General features: G+C 43.5%; 17 non-coding genes across 17 annotated transcripts; all 17 read left to right on the top strand.

The window, feature by feature from the left end:
• The first annotated feature begins 230 nt into the window (after positions 1-230).
• LOC136743206 (5S ribosomal RNA) lies at positions 231-349 on the top strand. Its single transcript, XR_010815314.1, has one exon. It is a non-coding gene; the product is annotated as a 5S ribosomal RNA (ribosomal RNA).
• Positions 350-1,403: 1,054 nt separating this feature from the next.
• LOC136743218 (5S ribosomal RNA) lies at positions 1,404-1,522 on the top strand. Its single transcript, XR_010815325.1, has one exon. It is a non-coding gene; the product is annotated as a 5S ribosomal RNA (ribosomal RNA).
• Positions 1,523-2,588: 1,066 nt separating this feature from the next.
• LOC136743118 (5S ribosomal RNA) lies at positions 2,589-2,707 on the top strand. Its single transcript, XR_010815231.1, has one exon. It is a non-coding gene; the product is annotated as a 5S ribosomal RNA (ribosomal RNA).
• Positions 2,708-3,762: 1,055 nt separating this feature from the next.
• LOC136743132 (5S ribosomal RNA) lies at positions 3,763-3,881 on the top strand. The gene has a single exon (XR_010815244.1). It is a non-coding gene; the product is annotated as a 5S ribosomal RNA (ribosomal RNA).
• Positions 3,882-4,947: 1,066 nt separating this feature from the next.
• Positions 4,948-5,066, top strand: LOC136743075 (5S ribosomal RNA). Its single transcript, XR_010815191.1, has one exon. It is a non-coding gene; the product is annotated as a 5S ribosomal RNA (ribosomal RNA).
• A 1,054-nt stretch (positions 5,067-6,120) lies between these two features.
• On the top strand, positions 6,121-6,239 carry LOC136743263 (5S ribosomal RNA). Its single transcript, XR_010815368.1, has one exon. It is a non-coding gene; the product is annotated as a 5S ribosomal RNA (ribosomal RNA).
• A 1,055-nt stretch (positions 6,240-7,294) lies between these two features.
• On the top strand, positions 7,295-7,413 carry LOC136743106 (5S ribosomal RNA). Its single transcript, XR_010815220.1, has one exon. It is a non-coding gene; the product is annotated as a 5S ribosomal RNA (ribosomal RNA).
• A 1,066-nt stretch (positions 7,414-8,479) lies between these two features.
• On the top strand, positions 8,480-8,598 carry LOC136743159 (5S ribosomal RNA). The gene has a single exon (XR_010815270.1). It is a non-coding gene; the product is annotated as a 5S ribosomal RNA (ribosomal RNA).
• A 1,066-nt stretch (positions 8,599-9,664) lies between these two features.
• On the top strand, positions 9,665-9,783 carry LOC136743145 (5S ribosomal RNA). Its single transcript, XR_010815257.1, has one exon. It is a non-coding gene; the product is annotated as a 5S ribosomal RNA (ribosomal RNA).
• A 1,056-nt stretch (positions 9,784-10,839) lies between these two features.
• LOC136743086 (5S ribosomal RNA) lies at positions 10,840-10,958 on the top strand. Its single transcript, XR_010815201.1, has one exon. It is a non-coding gene; the product is annotated as a 5S ribosomal RNA (ribosomal RNA).
• A 1,055-nt stretch (positions 10,959-12,013) lies between these two features.
• On the top strand, positions 12,014-12,132 carry LOC136743144 (5S ribosomal RNA). Its single transcript, XR_010815256.1, has one exon. It is a non-coding gene; the product is annotated as a 5S ribosomal RNA (ribosomal RNA).
• Positions 12,133-13,198: 1,066 nt separating this feature from the next.
• On the top strand, positions 13,199-13,317 carry LOC136743178 (5S ribosomal RNA). The gene has a single exon (XR_010815288.1). It is a non-coding gene; the product is annotated as a 5S ribosomal RNA (ribosomal RNA).
• Positions 13,318-14,383: 1,066 nt separating this feature from the next.
• On the top strand, positions 14,384-14,502 carry LOC136743270 (5S ribosomal RNA). The gene has a single exon (XR_010815374.1). It is a non-coding gene; the product is annotated as a 5S ribosomal RNA (ribosomal RNA).
• A 1,054-nt stretch (positions 14,503-15,556) lies between these two features.
• On the top strand, positions 15,557-15,675 carry LOC136743166 (5S ribosomal RNA). The gene has a single exon (XR_010815276.1). It is a non-coding gene; the product is annotated as a 5S ribosomal RNA (ribosomal RNA).
• A 1,055-nt stretch (positions 15,676-16,730) lies between these two features.
• On the top strand, positions 16,731-16,849 carry LOC136743308 (5S ribosomal RNA). Its single transcript, XR_010815411.1, has one exon. It is a non-coding gene; the product is annotated as a 5S ribosomal RNA (ribosomal RNA).
• Positions 16,850-17,915: 1,066 nt separating this feature from the next.
• On the top strand, positions 17,916-18,034 carry LOC136743094 (5S ribosomal RNA). The gene has a single exon (XR_010815209.1). It is a non-coding gene; the product is annotated as a 5S ribosomal RNA (ribosomal RNA).
• A 1,066-nt stretch (positions 18,035-19,100) lies between these two features.
• On the top strand, positions 19,101-19,219 carry LOC136743288 (5S ribosomal RNA). Its single transcript, XR_010815393.1, has one exon. It is a non-coding gene; the product is annotated as a 5S ribosomal RNA (ribosomal RNA).
• The last annotated feature ends 781 nt before the right edge of the window (positions 19,220-20,000 follow it).

Genomic DNA, 20,000 nt, shown 5'->3' with positions numbered 1-20,000 from the left:
CAGCTGTATTATCAAGACAATGTGTTCGTTTTGTAAAATATAGTTCCGGTCTGGTGTGGCACCCCAGCTAACGCACAACGTTGCCACAACGTTTCGTGTTAGCAGGGACTGTCTGCAGCGTGCTGGTGTGTCCCGGACTTTAGAGTAGAGAGACAGTTCAACTGCAAGTATGAGCGGCAGAAACGGATATTGCCTTCCCTTTAAGTAGAGGGTCAAGGACAGCCTCCCTGGCTTACGGCCATACTAGCCTGAATACGCCCGATCTCGTCCGATCTCGGAAGCTAAGCAGGCTCGGGCCTGGTTAGTACTTGGATGGGAGACCGCCTGGGAATACCAGGTGCTGTAAGCTTTTTCATCTTTTACACACCAGAGGGCGACAAATCACGAGTTTTAACTTTGGATACACGCAATTTCATCATTATTTCAGATTTGACTTCCCCAAATACACAGGCATACAATAGATCTTGTTCTCCAACGTAAACGGTCCCTAGAAACTAGGGTACATTCGTAAATAAATTCAGCATCATGGCTAGAAGTGACTAAATGTTGCCTAATCTATCTCATCGAGAAATGACACAATTACAGCAACACAAAAAGAACTCCACCGGACAAAGTTCAGTGCTCACAAGGAGCCTCATTCAACACACACGGTTCCATTCCCATTCATGCAAAGCACGAAAGTGTAAAACTTGGGAACATACTTGAGAGCAAAGATCACATTCAATCTCATTCAAGGCACGGATGTGAATGCAACGGGATGAAATAACTGAAATGATGCCTGCCCTCGAACTGTGATGATGGACTACCCGACTCGCCAATAATATTGGCTTCTGGTGTATTGAAATACAGGAGCTGCTGGATGTGTGTGTTTTCTTACCCCCTCACCATAGTTTGTCAAATGTTTAAACAACTGAACTTATATTCAAGGTTTGTTTCTCTTCATATGTTTTACTGGTTTACATTTGTCTCAGCAACCTGTTGAATGATTCTTCTGCTTTCAAAACAAAATGACAACAGGATGAATGCACACACTTGAAAATACAATACATGCAATGTTATGCATCATAGTGATGCAACCTCCTTTCAGTTTCATACTGCATGTCAATTGAAATCCTTACTGAAATGCACACCTTCTCAAGATTGCGCTTGACTGGCGTATCAGGCACTCAATTACAGCTGTTTTATCAAGACAATGTGTTCGTTTTGTAATATATAGTTCCGGTCTGGTGTGGCACCCCAGCTAACGCACAACGTTGCCACAACGTTTCGTGTTAGCAGGGACTGTCTGCGGCGCGCTGGTGTGTCCCGGACTTTAGAGTAGAGAGACAGTTCAACTGCAAGTATGAGCGGCAGAAACGGATATTGCCTTCCCTTTAAGTAGAGCGTCAGGGATAGCCTCCCTGGCTTACGGCCATACTATCCTGAATACGCCCGATCTCGTCCGATCTCGGAAGCTAAGCAGGCTCGGGCCTGGTCAGTACTTGGATGGGAGACCGCCTGGGAATACCAGGTGCTGTAAGCTTTTGCATCTTTTACACACCAGAGGGCGACAAATCACGAGTTTTAACTTTGGATACACGCAATTTCATCATTATTTCAGATTTGACTTCCCCAAATACACAGGCATACAATAGATCTTGTTCTCCAACGTAAACGGTCCCTAGTAACTAGGGTACATTCGTAAATAAATTGAGCATCATGGCTAGAAGTGACTAAATGTTGCCTAATCTATCTCATCGAGAAATGACACAATTACAGCAACACAAAAAGGAACTCCACCGGACAAAGTTCAGTGCTCACAAGGAGCCTCATTCAACACAAACGGTTCCATTCCCATTCATGCAAAGCACGAAAGTGTAAAACTTTGGAACATACTTGAGAGCAAAGATCACATTCAATCTCATTCAAGGCACGGATGTGAATGCAACGGGATGAAATTACTGAAATGATGCCTGCCCTCGAACTGTGATGATGGACTACCCGACTCGCCAATAATATTGGGTTCTGGTGTATTGAAATACAGGAGCTGCTGGATTTGTATGTTTTCTTACCCCCTCACCATACTTTCTCAAATGTTTAAACAACTGAACTTATATTCAAGGTTTGTTTCTCTTCATATGTTTTACTGGTTTACATTTGTCTCAGCAACCTGTTGAATGATTCTTCTGCTTTCAAAACAAAATGACAACAGGATGAATGCACACACTTGAAAATACAATACATGCAATGTTATGCATCATAGTGATGCAACCTCCTTTCAGTTTCATACTGCATGTCAATTGAAATCCTTACTGAAATGCACACCTTCTCAAGATTGCGCTTGACTGGCGTGTCAGGCACTAAATTACAGCTGTTTTATCAAGACAATGTGTTCGTTTTGTAATATATAGTTCCGGTCTGGTGTGGCACCCCAGCTAACGCACAACGTTGCCACAATGTTGCCACAACGTGGCATGTTAGCAGGGACTGTCTGCGGCGCACTGGTGTGTCCCGGGCTTTAGAGTAGAGAGACAGTTCAACTGTAAGTATGAACGGCAGAAACGGATATTGCCTTCCCTTTAAGTAGAGCGTCAGGGACAGCCTCCCTGGCTTACGGCCATACTAGCCTGAATACGCCCGATCTCGTCCGATCTCGGAAGCTAAGCAGGCTCGGGCCTGGTCAGTACTTGGATGGGAGACCGCCTGGGAATACCAGGTGCTGTAAGCTTTTGCATCTTTTACACGCCAGAGGGCGACAAATCACGAGTTTTAACTTTGGATACACGCAATTTCATCATTATTTCAGATTTGACTTCCCCAAATACACAGGCATACAATAGATCTTGTTCTCCAACGTAAACGGTCCCTAGTAACTAGGGTACATTCGTGAATAAATTGAGCATCATGGCTAGAAGTGACTAAATGTTGCCTAATCTTTCTCATCGAGAAATGACACAATTACAGCAACACAAAAAGGAACTCCACCGGACAAAGTTCAGTGCTCACAAGGAGCCTCATTCAACACACACGGTTCCATTCCCATTCATGCAAAGCACGAAAGTGTAAAACTTGGGAACATACTTGAGAGCAAAGATCACATTCAATCTCATTCAAGGCACGGATGTGAATGCAACGGGATGAAATTACTGAAATGATGCCTGCCCTCGAACTGTGATGATGGACTACCCGACTCGCCAATAATATTGGGTTCTGGTGTATTGAAATACAGGAGCTGCTGGATTTGTGTGTTTTCTTACCCCCTCACCATAGTTTGTCAAATGTTTAAACAACTGAACTTATATTCAAGGTTTGTTTCTCTTCATATGTTTTACTGGTTTACATTTGTCTCAGCAACCTGTTGAATGATTCTTCTGCTTTCAAAACAAAATGACAACAGGATGAATGCACACACTTGAAAATACAATACATGCAATGTTATGCATCATAGTGATGCAACCTCCTTTCAGTTTCATACTGCATGTCAATTGAAATCCTTACTGAAATGCACACCTTCTCAAGATTGCGCTTGACTGGCGTGTCAGGCACACAATTACAGCTGTATTATCAAGACAATGTGTTCGTTTTGTAAAATATAGTTCCGGTCTGGTGTGGCACCCCAGCTAACGCACAACGTTGCCACAACGTGGCATGTTAGCAGGGACTGTCTGCGGTGCGCTGGTGTGTCCCGGGCTTTAGAGTAGAGAGACAGTTCAACTGTAAGTATGAACGGCAGAAACGGATATTGCCTTCCCTTTAAGTAGAGCGTCAGGGACAGCCTCCCTGGCTTACGGCCATACTAGCCTGAATACGCCCGATCTCATCAGATCTCGGAAGCCAAGCGGGCTCGGGCCTGGTCAGTACTTGGATGGGAGACCGCCTGGGAATACCAGGTGCTGTAAGCTTTTGCACCTTTTACACACCAGAGGGCGACAAATCACGAGTTTTAACTTTGGATACACGCAATTTCATCATTATTTCAGATTTGACTTCCCCAAATACACAGGCATACAATAGATCTTGTTCTCCAACGTAAACGGTCCCTAGTAACTAGGGTACATTCGTAAATAAATTGAGCATCATGGCTAGAAGTGACTAAATGTTGCCTAATCTTTCTCATCGAGAAATGACACAATTACAGCAACACAAAAAGGAACTCCACCGGACAAAGTTCAGTGCTCACAAGGAGCCTCATTCAACACACACGGTTCCATTCCCATTCATGCAAAGCACGAAAGTGTAAAACTTGGGAACATACTTGAGAGCAAAGATCACATTCAATCTCATTCAAGGCACGGATGTGAATGCAACGGGATGAAATTACTGAAATGATGCCTGCCCTCGAACTGTGATGATGGACTACCCGACTCGCCAATAATATTGGGTTCTGGTGTATTGAAATACAGGAGCTGCTGGATTTGTGTGTTTTCTTACCCCCTCACCATAGTTTGTCAAATGTTTAAACAACTGAACTTATATTCAAGGTTTGTTTCTCTTCATATGTTTTACTGGTTTACATTTGTCTCAGCAACCTGTTGAATGATTCTTCTGCTTTCAAAACAAAATGACAACAGGATGAATGCACACACTTGAAAATACAATACATGCAATGTTATGCATCATAGTGATGCAACCTCCTTTCAGTTTCATACTGCATGTCAATTGAAATCCTTACTGAAATGCACACCTTCTCAAGATTGCGCTTGACTGGCGTGTCAGGCACTCAATTACAGCTGTATTATCAAGACAATGTGTTCGTTTTGTAAAATCTAGTTCCGGTCTGGTGTGGCACCCCAGCTAACGCACAACGTTGCCACAACGTTGCCACAACGTGGCGTGTTAGCAGGGACTGTCTGCGGCGCACTGGTGTGTCCCGGGCTTTAGAGTAGAGAGACAGTTCAACTGTAAGTATGATCGGCAGAAACGGATATTGCCTTCCCTTTAAGTAAAGCGTCAGGGACAGCCTCCCTGGCTTACGGCCATACTAGCCTGAATACGCCCGATCTCGTCCGATCTCGGAAGCCAAGCAGGCTTGGGCCTGGTCAGTACTTGGATGGGAGACCGCCTGGGAATACCAGGTGCTGTAAGCTTTTGCACCTTTTACACACCAGAGGGCGACAAATCACGAGTTTTAACTTGGGATACAGACAATTTCATCATTATTTCAGGTTTTACTTCCCCAAATACACAGGCATACAATAGATCTTGTTCTCCAACGTAAACGGTCCCTAGTAACTAGGGTACATTCGTAAATAAATTGAGCATCATGGCTAGAAGTGACTAAATGTTGCCTAATCTTTCTCATCGAGAAATGACACAATTACAGCAACACAAAAAGAACTCCACCGGACAAAGTTCAGTGCTCACAAGGAGCCTCATTCAACACACACGGTTCCATTCCCATTCATGCAAAGCACGAAAGTGTAAAACTTGGGAACATACTTGAGAGCAAAGATCACATTCAATCTCATTCAAGGCACGGATGTGAATGCAACGGGATGAAATTACTGAAATGATGCCTGCCCTCGAACTGTGATGATGGACTACCCGACTCGCCAATAATATTGGGTTCTGGTGTATTGAAATACAGGAGCTGCTGGATTTGTGTGTTTTCTAACCCCCTCACCATAGTTTGTCAAATGTTTAAACAACTGAACTTATATTCAAGGTTTGTTTCTCTTCATATGTTTTACTGGTTTACATTTGTCTCAGCAACCTGTTGAATGATTCTTCTGCTTTCAAAACAAAATGACAACAGGATGAATGCACACACTTGAAAATACAATACATGCAATGTTATGCATCATAGTGATGCAACCTCCTTTCAGTTTCATACTGCATGTCAATTGAAATCCTTACTGAAATGCACACCTTCTCAAGATTGCGCTTGACTGGCGTGTCAGGCACTCAATTACAGCTGTTTTATCAAGACAATGTGTTCGTTTTGTAATATATAGTTCCGGTCTGGTGTGGCACCCCAGCTAACGCACAACGTTGCCACAACGTGGCGTGTTAGCAGGGACTGTCTGCGGCGCGCTGGTGTGTCCCGGACTTTAGAGTAGAGAGACAGTTCAACTGTAAGTATGAACGGCAGAAACGGATATTGCCTTCCCTTTAAGTAGAGCGTCAGGGACAGCCTCCCTGGCTTACGGCCATACTAGCCTGAATACGCCCGATCTCGTCAGATCTCGGAAGCTAAGCAGGCTCGGGCCTGGTCAGTACTTGGATGGGAGACCGCCTGGGAATACCAAGTGCTGTTAGCTTTTGCATCTTTTACACACCAGAGGGCGACAAATCACGAGTTTTAACTTTGGATACACACAATTTCATCATTATTTCAGATTTGACTTCCCCAAATACACAGGCATACAATAGATCTTGTTCTCCAACGTAAACTGTCCCTAGTAACTAGGGTACATTCGTAAATAAATTGAGCATCATGGCTAGAAGTGACTAAATGTTGCCTAATCTTTCTCATCGAGAAATGACACAATTACAGCAACACAAAAAGGAACTCCACCGGACAAAGTTCAGTGCTCACAAGGAGCCTCATTCAACACACACGGTTCCATTCCCATTCATGCAAAGCACGAAAGTGTAAAACTTGGGAACATACTTGAGAGCAAAGATCACATTCAATCTCATTCAAGGCACGGATGTGAATGCAACGGGATGAAATTACTGAAATGATGCCTGCCCTCGAACTGTGATGATGGACTCCCCGACTCGCCAATAATATTGGGTTCTGGTGTATTGAAATACAGGAGCTGCTGGATTTGTGTGTTTTCTTACCCCCTCACCATAGTTTGTCAAATGTTTAAACAACTGAACTTATATTCAAGGTTTGTTTCTCTTCATATGTTTTACTGGTTTACATTTGTCTCAGCAACCTGTTGAATGATTCTTCTGCTTTCAAAACAAAATGACAACAGGATGAATGCACACACTTGAAAATACAATACATGCAATGTTATGCATCATAGTGATGCAACCTCCTTTCAGTTTCATACTGCATGTCAATTGAAATCCTTACTGAAATGCACACCTTCTCAAGATTGCGCTTGACTGGTGTGTCAGGCACTCAATTACAGCTGTTTTATCAAAACAATGTGTTCGTTTTGTAATATATACTTCCGGTCTGGTGTGGCACCCCAGCTAACGCACAACGTTGCCACAACGTGGCGTGTTAGCAGGGACTGTCTGCGGCGCGCTGGTGTGTCCCGGGCTTTAGAGTAGAGAGACAGTTCAACTGTAAGTATGAACGGCAGAAACGGATATTGCCTTCCCTTTAAGTAGAGCGTCAGGGAGAGCCTCCCTGGCTTACGGCCATACTAGCCTGAATACGCCCGATCTCGTCCGATCTCGGAAGCTAAGCAGGCTCGGGCCTGGTCAGTACTTGGATGGGAGACCGCCTGGGAATACCAGGTGCTGTAAGCTTTTGCATCTTTTACACACCAGAGGGCGACAAATCACGAGTTTTAACTTTGGATACACGCAATTTCATCATTATTTCAGATTTGACTTCCCCAAATACACAGGCATACAATAGATCTTGTTCTCCAACGTAAACGGTCCCTAGTAACTAGGGTACATTCGTAAATAAATTGAGCATCATGGCTAGAAGTGACTAAATGTTGCCTAATCTTTCTCATCGAGAAATGACACAATTACAGCAACACAAAAAGGAACTCCACCGGACAAAGTTCAGTGCTCACAAGGAGCCTCATTCAACACACACGGTTCCATTCCCATTCATGCAAAGCACGAAAGTGTAAAACTTGGGAACATACTTGAGAGCAAAGATCACATTCAATCTCATTCAAGGCACGGATGTGAATGCAACGGGATGAAATTACTGAAATGATGCCTGCCCTCGAACTGTGATGATGGACTACCCGACTCGCCAATAATATTGGGTTCTGGTGTATTGAAATACAGGAGCTGCTGGATTTGTGTGTTTTCTTACCCCCTCACCATAGTTTGTCAAATGTTTAAACAACTGAACTTATATTCAAGGTTTGTTTCTCTTCATATGTTTTACTGGTTTACATTTGTCTCAGCAACCTGTTGAATGATTCTTCTGCTTTCAAAACAAAATGACAACAGGATGAATGCAAACACTTGAAAATACAATACATGCAATGTTATGCATCATAGTGATGCAACCTCCTTTCAGTTTCATACTGCATGTCAATTGAAATCTTTACTGAAATGCACACCTTCTCAAGATTGCGCTTGACTGGCGTGTCAGGCACTCAATTACAGCTGTTTTATCAAGACAATGTGTTCGTTTTGTAATATATAGTTCCGGTCTGGTGTGGCACCCCAGCTAACGCACAACGTTGCCACAATGTTGCCACAACGTGGCGTGTTAGCAGGGACTGTCTGCGGCGCGCTGGTGTGTCCCGGGCTTTAGAGTAGAGAGACAGTTCAACTGTAAGTATGAACGGCAGAAACGGATATTGCCTTCCCTTTAAGTAGAGCGTCAGGGACAGCCTCCCTGGCTTACGGCCATACTAGCCTGAATACGCCCGATCTCGTCCGATCTCGGAAGCTAAGCAGGCTCGGGCCTGGTCAGTATTTGGATGGGAGACCGCCTGGGAATACCAGGTGCTGTAAGCTTTTGCATCTTTTACACACCAAAGGGCGACAAATCACAAGTTTTAACTTTGGATACACGCAATTTCATCATTATTTCAGATTTGACTTCCCCAAATACACAGGCATACAATAGATCTTGTTCTCCAACGTAAACGGTCCCTAGTAACTAGTGTACATTTGTAAATAAATTGAGCATCATGGCTAGAAGTGACTAAATGTTGCCTAATCTTTCTCATCGAGAAATGACACAATTACAGCAACACAAAAAGGAACTCCACCGGACAAAGTTCAGTGCTCACAAGGAGCCTCATTCAACACACACGGTTCCATTCCCATTCATGCAAAGCACGAAAGTGTAAAACTTGGGAACATACTTGAGAGCAAAGATCACATTGAATCTCATTCAAGGCACGGATGTGAATGCAACGGGATGAAATTACTGAAATGATGCCTGCCCTCGAACTGTGATGATGGACTACCCGACTCGCCAATAATATTGGCTTCTGGTGTATTGAAATACAGGAGCTGCTGGATTTGTGTGTTTTCTTACCCCCTCACCATAGTTTGTCAAATGTTTAAACAACTGAACTTATATTCAAGGTTTGTTTCTCTTCATATGTTTTACTGGTTTACATTTGTCTCAGCAACCTGTTGAATGATTCTTCTGCTTTCAAAACAAAATGACAACAGGATGAATGCACACACTTGAAAATACAATACATGCAATGTTATGCATCATAGTGATGCAACCTCCTTTCAGTTTCATACTGCATGTCAATTGAAATCCTTACTGAAATGCACACCTTCTCAAGATTGCGCTTGACTGGCGTGTCAGGCACTCAATTACAGCTGTTTTATCAAGACAATGTGTTCGTTTTGTAATATATAGTTCCGGTCTGGTGTGGCACCCCAGCTAACGCACAACGTTGCCACAATGTTGCCACAACGTTTCGTGTTAGCAGGGACTGTCTGCGGCGCGCTGGTGTGTCCCGGGCTTTAGAGTAGAGAGACAGTTCAACTGTAAGTATGAACGGCAGAAACGGATATTGCCTTCCCTTTAAGTAGAGCGTCAGGGACAGCCTCCCTGGCTTACGGCCATACTAGCCTGAATACGCCCGATCTCGTCCGATCTCGGAAGCTAAGCAGGCTCGGGCCTGGTCAGTACTTGGATGGGAGACTGCCTGGGAATACCAGGTGCTGTAAGCTTTTGCATCTTTTACACACCAGAGGGCGACAAATCACGAGTTTTAACTTTGGATACACGCAATTTCATCATTATTTCAGATTTGACTTCCCCAAATACACAGGCATACAATAGATCTTGTTCTCCAACGTAAACGGTCCCTAGTAACTAGGGTACATTCGTAAATAAATTGAGCATCATGGCTAGAAGTGACTAAATGTTGCCTAATCTTTCTCATCGAGAAATGACACAATTACAGCAACACAAAAAGGAACTCCACCGGACAAAGTTCAGTGCTCACAAGGAGCCTCATTCAACACACACGGTTCCATTCCCATTCATGCAAAGCACGAAAGTGTAAAACTTGGGAACATACTTGAGAGCAAAGATCACATTCAATCTCATTCAAGGCACGGATGTGAATGCAACGGGATGAAATTACTGAAATGATGCCTGCCCTCGAACTGTGATGATGGACTACCCGACTCGCCAATAATATTGGGTTCTGGTGTATTGAAATACAGGAGCTGCTGGATTTGTGTGTTTTCTTACCCCCTCACCATAGTTTGTCAAATGTTTAAACAACTGAACTTATATTCAAGGTTTGTTTCTCTTCATATGTTTTACTGGTTTACATTTGTCTCAGCAACCTGTTGAATGATTCTTCTGCTTTCAAAACAAAATGACAACAGGATGAATGCACACACTTGAAAATACAAAACATGCAATGTTATGCATCATAGTGATGCAACCTCCTTTCAGTTTCATACTGCATGTCAATTGAAATCCTTACTGAAATGCACACCTTCTCAAGATTGCGCTTGACTGGCGTGTCAGGCACTCAATTACAGCTGTTTTATCAAGACAAATGTGTTCGTTTTGTAAAATATAGTTCCGGTCTGGTGTGGCACCCCAGCTAACGCACAACGTTGCCACAACGTGGCATATTAGCAGGGACTGTCTGCGGCGCGCTGGTGTGTCCCGGGCTTTAGAGTAGAGAGACAGTTCAACTGTAAGTATGAACGGCAGAAACGGATATTGCCATCCCTTTAAGTAGAGCGTCAGGGACAGCCTCCCTGGCTTACGGCCATACTAGCCTGAATACGCCCGATCTCGTCCGATCTCGGAAGCTAAGCAGGCTCGGGCCTGGTCAGTACTTGAATGGGAGACCGCCTGGGAATACCAGGTGCTGTAAGCTTTTGCATCTTTTACACACCAGAGCGCGACAAATCACGAGTTTTAACTTTGGATACACGCAATTTCATCATTATTTCAGATTTGACTTCCCCAAATACACAGGCATACAATAGATCTTGTTCTCCAACGTAAACGGTCCCTAGTAACTAGGGTACATTCGTAAATAAATTGAGCATCATGGCTAGAAGTGACTAAATGTTGCCTAATCTTTCTCATCGAGAAATGACACAATTACAGCAACACAAAAAGGAACTCCACCGGACAAAGATCAGTGCTCACAAGGAGCCTCATTCAACACACACGGTTCCATTCCCATTCATGCAAAGCACGAAAGTGTAAAACTTGGGAACATACTTGAGAGCAAAGATCACATTCAATCTCATTCAAGGCACGGATGTGAATGCAACGGGGTGAAATTACTGAAATGATGCCTGCCCTCGAACTGTGATGATGGACTACCCGACTCGCCAATAATATTGGGTTCTGGTGTATTGAAATACAGGAGCTGCTGGATTTGTGTGTTTTCTTACCCCCTCACCATAGTTTGTCAAATGTTTAAACAACTGAACTTATATTCAAGGTTTGTTTCTCTTCATATGTTTTACTGGTTTACATTTGTCTCAGCAACTAGTTGAATGATTCTTCTGCTTTCAAAACAAAATGACAACAGGATGAATGCACACACTTGAAAATACAATACATGCAATGTTATGCATCATAGTGATGCAACCTCCTTTCAGTTTCATACTGCATGTCAATTGAAATCCTTACTGAAATGCACACCTTCTCAAGATTGCGCTTGACTGGCGTGTCAGGCACTCAATTACAGCTATATTATCAAGACAATGTGTTCGTTTTGTAAAATATAGTTCCGGTCTGGTGTGGCACCCCAGCTAACGCACAACGTTGCCACAACGTTTCGTGTTAGCAGGGACTGTCTGCGGCGCGCTGGTGTGTCCCGGACTTTAGAGTAGAGAGACAGTTCAACTGCAAGCATGAGCGGCAGAAACGGATATTGCCTTCCCTTTAAGTAGAGCGTCAGGGACAGCCTCCCTGGCTTACGGCCATACTAGCCTGAATACGCCCGATCTCGTCCGATCTCGGAAGCTAAGCTGGCTCGGGCCTGGTCAGTACTTGGATGGGAGACCGCCTGGGAATACCAGGTGCTGTAAGCTTTTGCATATTTTACACACCAGAGGGCGACAAATCACGAGTTTTAACTTTGGATACACACAATTTCATCATTATTTCAGGTTTTACTTCCCCAAATACACAGGCATACAATAGATCTTGTTCTCCAACGTAAAAGGTCCCTAGTAACTAGGGTACATTCATAAATAAATTGAGCATCATGGCTAGAAGTGTCTAAATGTTGCCTAATCTTTCTCATCGAGAAATGACACAATTACAGCAACACAAAAAGGAACTCCACCGGACAAAGTTCAGTGCTCACAAGGAGCCTCATTCAACACACACGGTTCCATTCCCATTCATGCAAAGCACGAAAGTGTAAAACTTGGGAACATACTTGAGAGCAAAGATCACATTCAATCTCATTCAAGGCACGGATGTGAATGCAACGGGATGAAATTACTGAAATGATGCCTGCCCTCGAACTGTGATGATGGACTACCCGACTCGCCAATAATATTGGGTTCTGGTGTATTGAAATACAGGAGCTGCTGGATTTGTGTGTTTTCTTACCCCCTCACCATAGTTTGTCAAATGTTTAAACAACTGAACTTATATTCAAGGTTTATTTTTCTTCATATGTTTTACTGGTTTACATTTGTCTCAGCAACCTGTTGAATGATTCTTCTGCTTTCAAAACAAAATGACAACAGGATGAATGCACACACTTGAAAATACAATACATGCAATGTTATGCATCATAGTGATGCAACCTCCTTTCAGTTTCATACTGCATGTCAATTGAAATCCTTACTGAAATGCACACCTTCTCAAGATTGCGCTTGACTGGCGTGTCAGGCACTCAATTACAGCTGTTTTATCAAAACAATGTGTTCGTTTTGTAATATATACTTCCGGTCTGGTGTGGCACCCCAGCTAACGCACAACGTTGCCACAATGTTGCCACAACGTGGCGTGTTAGCAGGGACTGTCTGCGGCACGCTGGTGTGTCCCGGGCTTTAGAGTAGAGAGACAGTTCAACTGTAAGTATGAACGGCAGAAACGGATATTGCCTTCCCTTTAAGTAGAGCGTCAGGGACAGCCTTCCTGGCTTACGGCCATACTAGCCTGAATACGCTCGATCTCGTCCGATCTCGGAAGCTAAGCAGGCTCGGGCCTGGTCAGTACTTGAATGGGAGACCGCCTGGGAATACCAGGTGCTGTAAGCTTTTGCATCTTTTACACACCAGAGGGCGACAAATCACGAGTTTTAACTTTGGATACACGCAATTTCATCATTATTTCAGATTTGACTTCCCCAAATACACAGGCATACAATAGATCTTGTTCTCCAACGTAAACGGTCCCTAGTAACTAGGGTACATTCATAAATAAATTGAGCATCATGGCTAGAAGTGACTAAATGTTGCCTAATCTTTCTCATCGAGAAATGACACAATTACAGCAACACAAAAAGGAACTCCACCGGACAAAGTTCAGTGCTCACAAGGAGCCTCATTCAACACACACGGTTCCATTCCCATTCATGCAAAGCACGAAAGTGTAAAACTTGGGAACATACTTGAGAGCAAAGATCACATTCAATCTCATTCAAGGCACGGATGTGAATGCAACGGGATGAAATTACTGAAATGATGCCTGCCCTCGAACTGTGATGATGGACTACCTGATTCGCCAATAATATTGGGTTCTGGTGTATTGAAATACAGGAGCTGCTGGATTTGTGTGTTTTCTTACCCCCTCACCATAGTTTGTCAAATGTTTAAACAACTGAACTTATATTCAAGGTTTGTTTCTCTTCATATGTTTTACTGGTTTACATTTGTCTCAGCAACCTGTTGAATGATTCTTCTGCTTTCAAAACAAAATGACAACAGGATGAATGCACACACTTGAAAATACAATACATGCAATGTTATGCATCATAGTGATGCAACCTCCTTTCAGTTTCATACTGCATGTCAATTGAAATCCTTACTGAAATGCACACCTTCTCAAGATTGCGCTTGACTGGCGTGTCAGGCACTCAATTACAGCTGTTTTATCAAGACAATGTGTTCGTTTTGTAAAATATAGTTCCGGTCTGGTGTGGCACCCCAGCTAACGCACAACGTTGCCACAACGTTGCCACAACGTGGCGTGTTAGCAGGGACTGTCTGCGGCGCGCTGGTGTGTCCCGGGCTTTAGAGTAGAGAGACAGTTCAACTGTAAGTATGAACGGCAGAAACGGATATTGCCTTCCCTTTAACTAGAGCGTCAGGGACAGCCTCCCTGGCTTACGGCCATATTAGCCTGAATACGCCCGATCTCGTCCGATCTCGGAAGCCAAGCAGGCTCGGGTCTGGTCAGTACTTGGATGGGAGACCGCCTGGGAATACCAGGTGCTGTAAGCTTCTTCACCTTTTACACACCAGAGGGCGACAAATCACGAGTTTTAACTTTGGATACACACAATTTCATCATTATTTCAGATTTTACTTCCCCAAATACACAGGCATACAATAGATCTTGTTCTCCAACGTAAACGGTCCCTAGTAACTAGGGTACATTCGTAAATAAATTGAGCATCATGGCTAGAAGTGACTAAATGTTGCCTAATCTTTCTCATCGAGAAATGACACAATTACAGCAACACAAAAAGAACTCCACCGGACAAAGTTCAGTGCTCACAAGGAGCCTCATTCAACACACACGGTTCCATTCCCATTCATGCAAAGCACGAAAGTGTAAAACTTGGGAACATACTTGAGAGCAAAGATCACATTCAATCTCATTCAAGGCACGGATGTGAATGCAACGGGATGAAATTACTGAAATGATGCCTGCCCTTGAACTGTGATGATGGACTACCCGACTCGCCAATAATATTGGCTTCTGGTGTATTGAAATACAGGAGCTGCTGGATTTGTGTCATTTCTTACCCCCTCACCATAGTTTGTCAAATGTTTAAACAACTGAACTTATATTGAAGGTTTGTTTCTCTTCATATGTTTTACTGGTTTACATTTGTCTCAGCAACCTGTTGAATGATTCTTCTGCTTTCAAAACAAAATGACAACAGGATGAATGCACACACTTGAAAATACAATACATGCAATGTTATGCATCATAGTGATGCAACCTCCTTTCAGTTTCATACTGCATGTCAATTGAAATCCTTACTGAAATGCACACCTTCTCAAGATTGCGCTTGACTGGCGTGTCAGGCACTCAATTACAGCTGTTTTATCAAGACAATGTGTTCGTTTTGTAAAATATAGTTCCGGTCTGGTGTGGCACCCCAGCTAACGCACAACGTTGCCACAACGTGGCGTGTTAGCAGGGACTGTCTGTGGCGCGCTGGTGTGTCCCGGGCTTTAGAGTAGAGAGACAGTTCAACTGTAAGTATGAATGGCAGAAACGGATATTGCCTTCCCTTTAAATAGAGCGTCAGGGACAGCCTCCCTGGATTACGGCCATACTAGCCTGAATACGCCCGATCTCGTCCGATCTCGGAAGCCAAGCAGGCTCGGGCCTGGTTAGTACTTGGATGGGAGACCGCCTGGGAATACCAGGTGCTGTAAGCTTTTGCACCTTTTACACACCAGAGGGCGACAAATCACGAGTTTTAACTTTGGATACACACAATTTCATCATTATTTCAGATTTTACTTCCCCAAATACACAGGCATACAATAGATCTTGTTCTCCAACGTAAACGGTCCCTAGTAACTAGGGTACATTCGTAAATAAATTGAGCATCATGGCTAGAAGTGACTAAATGTTGCCTAATCTTTCTCATCAAGAAATGACACAATTACAGCAACACAAAAAGGAACTCCACCGGACAAAGTTCAGTGCTCACAAGGAGCCTCATTCAACACACACGGTTCCATTCCCATTCATGCAAAGCACGAAAGTGTAAAACTTGGGAACGTACTTGAGAGCAAAGATCACATTCAATCTCATTCAAGGCACGGATGTGAATGCAACGGGATGAAATTACTGAAATGATGCCTGCCCTCGAACTGTGATGATGGACTACCCGACTCGCCAATAATATTGGGTTCTGGTGTATTGAAATACAGGAGCTGCTGGATTTGTGTGTTTTCTTACCGCCTCACCATAGTTTGTCAAATGTTTAAACAACTGAACTTATATTCAAGGTTTGTTTCTCTTCATATGTTTTACTGGTTTACATTTGTCTCAGCAACCTGTTGAATGATTCATCTGCTTTCAAAACAAAATGACAACAGGATGAATGCACACACTTGAAAATACACTACATGCAATGTTATGCATCATAGTGATGCAACCTCCTTTCAGTTTCATACTGCATGTCAATTGAAATCCTTACTGAAATGCACACCTTCTCAAGATTGCGCTTGACTGGCGTGTCAGGCACTCAATTACAGCTGTTTTATCAAGACAATGTGTTCGTTTTGTAAAATATAGTTCCGGTCTGGTGTGGCACCCCAGCTAACGCACAACGTTGCCACAACGTGGCGTGTTAGCAGGGACAGTCTGCGGCGCGCTGGTGTGTCCCGGGCTTTAGAGTAGAGAGACAGTTCAACTGTAAGTATGAACGGCAGAAACGGATATTGCCTTCCCTTTAAGTAGAGCGTCAGGAACAGCCTCCCTGGCTTATGGCCATTCTAGCCTGAATACGCCCGATCTCGTCCGATCTCGGAAGCCAAGCAGGCTCGGGCCTGGTCAGCACTTGGATGGGAGACCGCCTGGGAATACCAGGTGCTGTAAGCTTTTGCACCTTTTACACACCAGAGGGCGACAAATCACGAGTTTTAACTTTGGATACACACAATTTCATCATTATTTCAGATTTTACTTCCCCAAATACACAGGCATACAATAGATCTTGTTCTCCAACGTAAACGGTCCCTAGTAACTAGGGTACATTCGTAACTAAATTGAGCATCATGGCTAGAAGTGACTAAATGTTGCCTAATCTTTCTCATCGAGAAATGACACAATTACAGCAACACAAAAAGGAACTCCACCGGACAAAGTTCAGTGCTCACAAGGAGCCTCATTCAACACACACGGTTCCATTCCCATTCATGCAAAGCAAGAAAGTGTAAAACTTGGGAACATACTTGAGAGCAAAGATCACATTCAATCTCATTCAAGGCACGGATGTGAATGCAACGGGATGAAATTACTGAAATGATGCCTGCCCTCGAACTGTGATGATGGACTACCCGACTCGCCAATCATGTTGGGTTCTGGTGTATTGAAATACAGGAGCTGCTGGATTTGTATGTTTTCTTACCCCCTCACCATAGTTTGTCAAATGTTTAAACAACTGAACTTATATTCAAGGTTTGTTTCTCTTCATATGTTTTACTGGTTTACATTTGTCTCAGCAACCTGTTGAATGATTCTTCTGCTTTCAAAACAAAATGACAACAGGATGAATGCACACACTTGAAAATACAATACATGCAATGTTATGCATCATAGTGATGCAACCTCCTTTCAGTTTCATACTGCATGTCAATTGAAATCCTTACTGAAATGCACACCTTGTCAAGATTGCGCTTGACTGGCGTGTCAGGCACTCAATTACAGCTGTTTTATCAAGACAATGTGTTCGTTTTGTAATATATAGTTCCGGTCTGGTGTGGCACCCCAGCTAACGCACAACGTTGCCACAATGTTGCCACAACGTGGCGTGTTAGCAGGGACTGTCTGCGGCGCGCTGGTGTGTCCCGGGCTTTAGAGTAGAGAGACAGTTCAACTGTAAGTATGAACGGCAGAAACGGATATTGCCTTCCCTTTAAGTAGAGCGTCAGGGACAGCCTCCCTGGCTTACGGCCATACTAGCCTGAATACGCCCGATCTCGTCCGATCTCGGAAGCTAAGCAGGCTCGGGCCTGGTCAGTACTTGGATGGGAGACCGCCTGGGAATACCAGGTGCTGTAAGCTTTTGCATCTTTTACACACCAGAGGGCGACAAATCACGAGTTTTAACTTTGGATACACGCAATTTCATCATTATTTCAGATTTGACTTCCCCAAATACACAGGCATACATTAGATCTTGTTCTCCAACGTAAACGGTCCCTAGTAACTAGGGTACATTCGTAAATAAATTGAGCATCATGGCTAGAAGTGACTAAATGTTGCCTAATCTTTCTCATCGAGAAATGACACAATTACAGCAACACAAAAAGGAACTCCACCGGACAAAGTTCAGTGCTCACAAGGAGCCTCATTCAACACACACGGTTCCATTCCCATTCATGCAAAGCACGAAAGTGTAAAACTTGGGAACATACTTGAGAGCAAAGATCACATTCAATCTCATTCAAGGCACGGATGTGAATGCAACGGGATGAAATTACTGAAATGATGCCTGCCCTCGAACTGTGATGATGGACTACCCGACTCGCCAATAATATTGGGTTCTGGTGTATTGAAATACAGGAGCTGCTGGATTTGTGTGTTTTCTTACCCCCTCACCATAGTTTGTCAAATGTTTAAACAACTGAACTTATATTCAAGGTTTGTTTCTCTTCATATGTTTTACTGGTTTACATTTGTCTCAGCAACCTGTTGAATGATTCTTCTGCTTTCAAAACAAAATGACAACAGGATGAATGCAAACACTTGAAAATACAATACATGCAATGTTATGCATCATAGTGATGCAACCTCCTTTCAGTTTCATACTGCATGTCAATTGAAATCCTTACTGAAATGCACACCTTCTCAAGATTGCGCTTGACTGGCGTGTCAGGCACTCAATTACAGCTGTTTTATCAAGACAATGTGTTCGTTTTGTAATATATAGTTCCGGTCTGGTGTGGCACCCCAGCTAACGCACAACGTTGCCACAATGTTGCCACAACGTGGCGTGTTAGCAGGGACTGTCTGCGGCGCGCTGGTGTGTCCCGGGCTTTAGAGTAGAGAGACAGTTCAACTGTAAGTATGAACGGCAGAAACGGATATTGCCTTCCCTTTAAGTAGAGCGTCAGGGACAGCCTCCCTGGCTTACGGCCATACTAGCCTGAATACGCCCAATCTCGTCCGATCTCGGAAACTAAGCAGGCTCGGGCCTGGTCAGTACTTGGATGGGAGACCGCCTGGGAATACCAGGTGCTGTAAGCTTTTGCATCTTTTACACACCAAAGGGCGACAAATCACAAGTTTTAACTTTGGATACACGCAATTTCATCATTATTTCAGATTTGACTTCCCCAAATACACAGGCATACAATAGATCTTGTTCTCCAACGTAAACGGTCCCTAGTAACTAGTGTACATTTGTAAATAAATTGAGCATCATGGCTAGAAGTGACTAAATGTTGCCTAATCTTTCTCATCGAGAAATGACACAATTACAGCAACACAAAAAGGAACTCCACCGGACAAAGTTCAGTGCTCACAAGGAGCCTCATTCAACACACACGGTTCCATTCCCATTCATGCAAAGCACGAAAGTGTAAAACTTGGGAACATACTTGAGAGCAAAGATCACATTGAATCTCATTCAAGGCACGGATGTGAATGCAACGGGATGAAATTACTGAAATGATGCCTGCCCTCGAACTGTGATGATGGACTACCCGACTCGCCAATAATATTGGCTTCTGGTGTATTGAAATACAGGAGCTGCTGGATTTGTGTGTTTTCTTACCCCCTCACCATAGTTTGTCAAATGTTTAAACAACTGAACTTATATTCAAGGTTTGTTTCTCTTCATATGTTTTACTGGTTTACATTTGTCTCAGCAACCTGTTGAATGATTCTTCTGCTTTCAAAACAAAATGTAAACAGGATGAATGCACACACTTGAAAATACAATACATGCAATGTTATGCATCATAGTGATGCAACCTCCTTTCAGTTTCATACTGCATGTCAATTGAAATCCTTACTGAAATGCACA

The sequence above is a fragment of the Amia ocellicauda genome, unplaced genomic scaffold (genome assembly GCF_036373705.1).
Source record: "Amia ocellicauda isolate fAmiCal2 unplaced genomic scaffold, fAmiCal2.hap1 HAP1_SCAFFOLD_77, whole genome shotgun sequence".
Lineage (NCBI taxonomy): Eukaryota > Metazoa > Chordata > Actinopteri > Amiiformes > Amiidae > Amia > Amia ocellicauda.
This window is presented reverse-complemented; position numbering and strand designations above follow the sequence as displayed.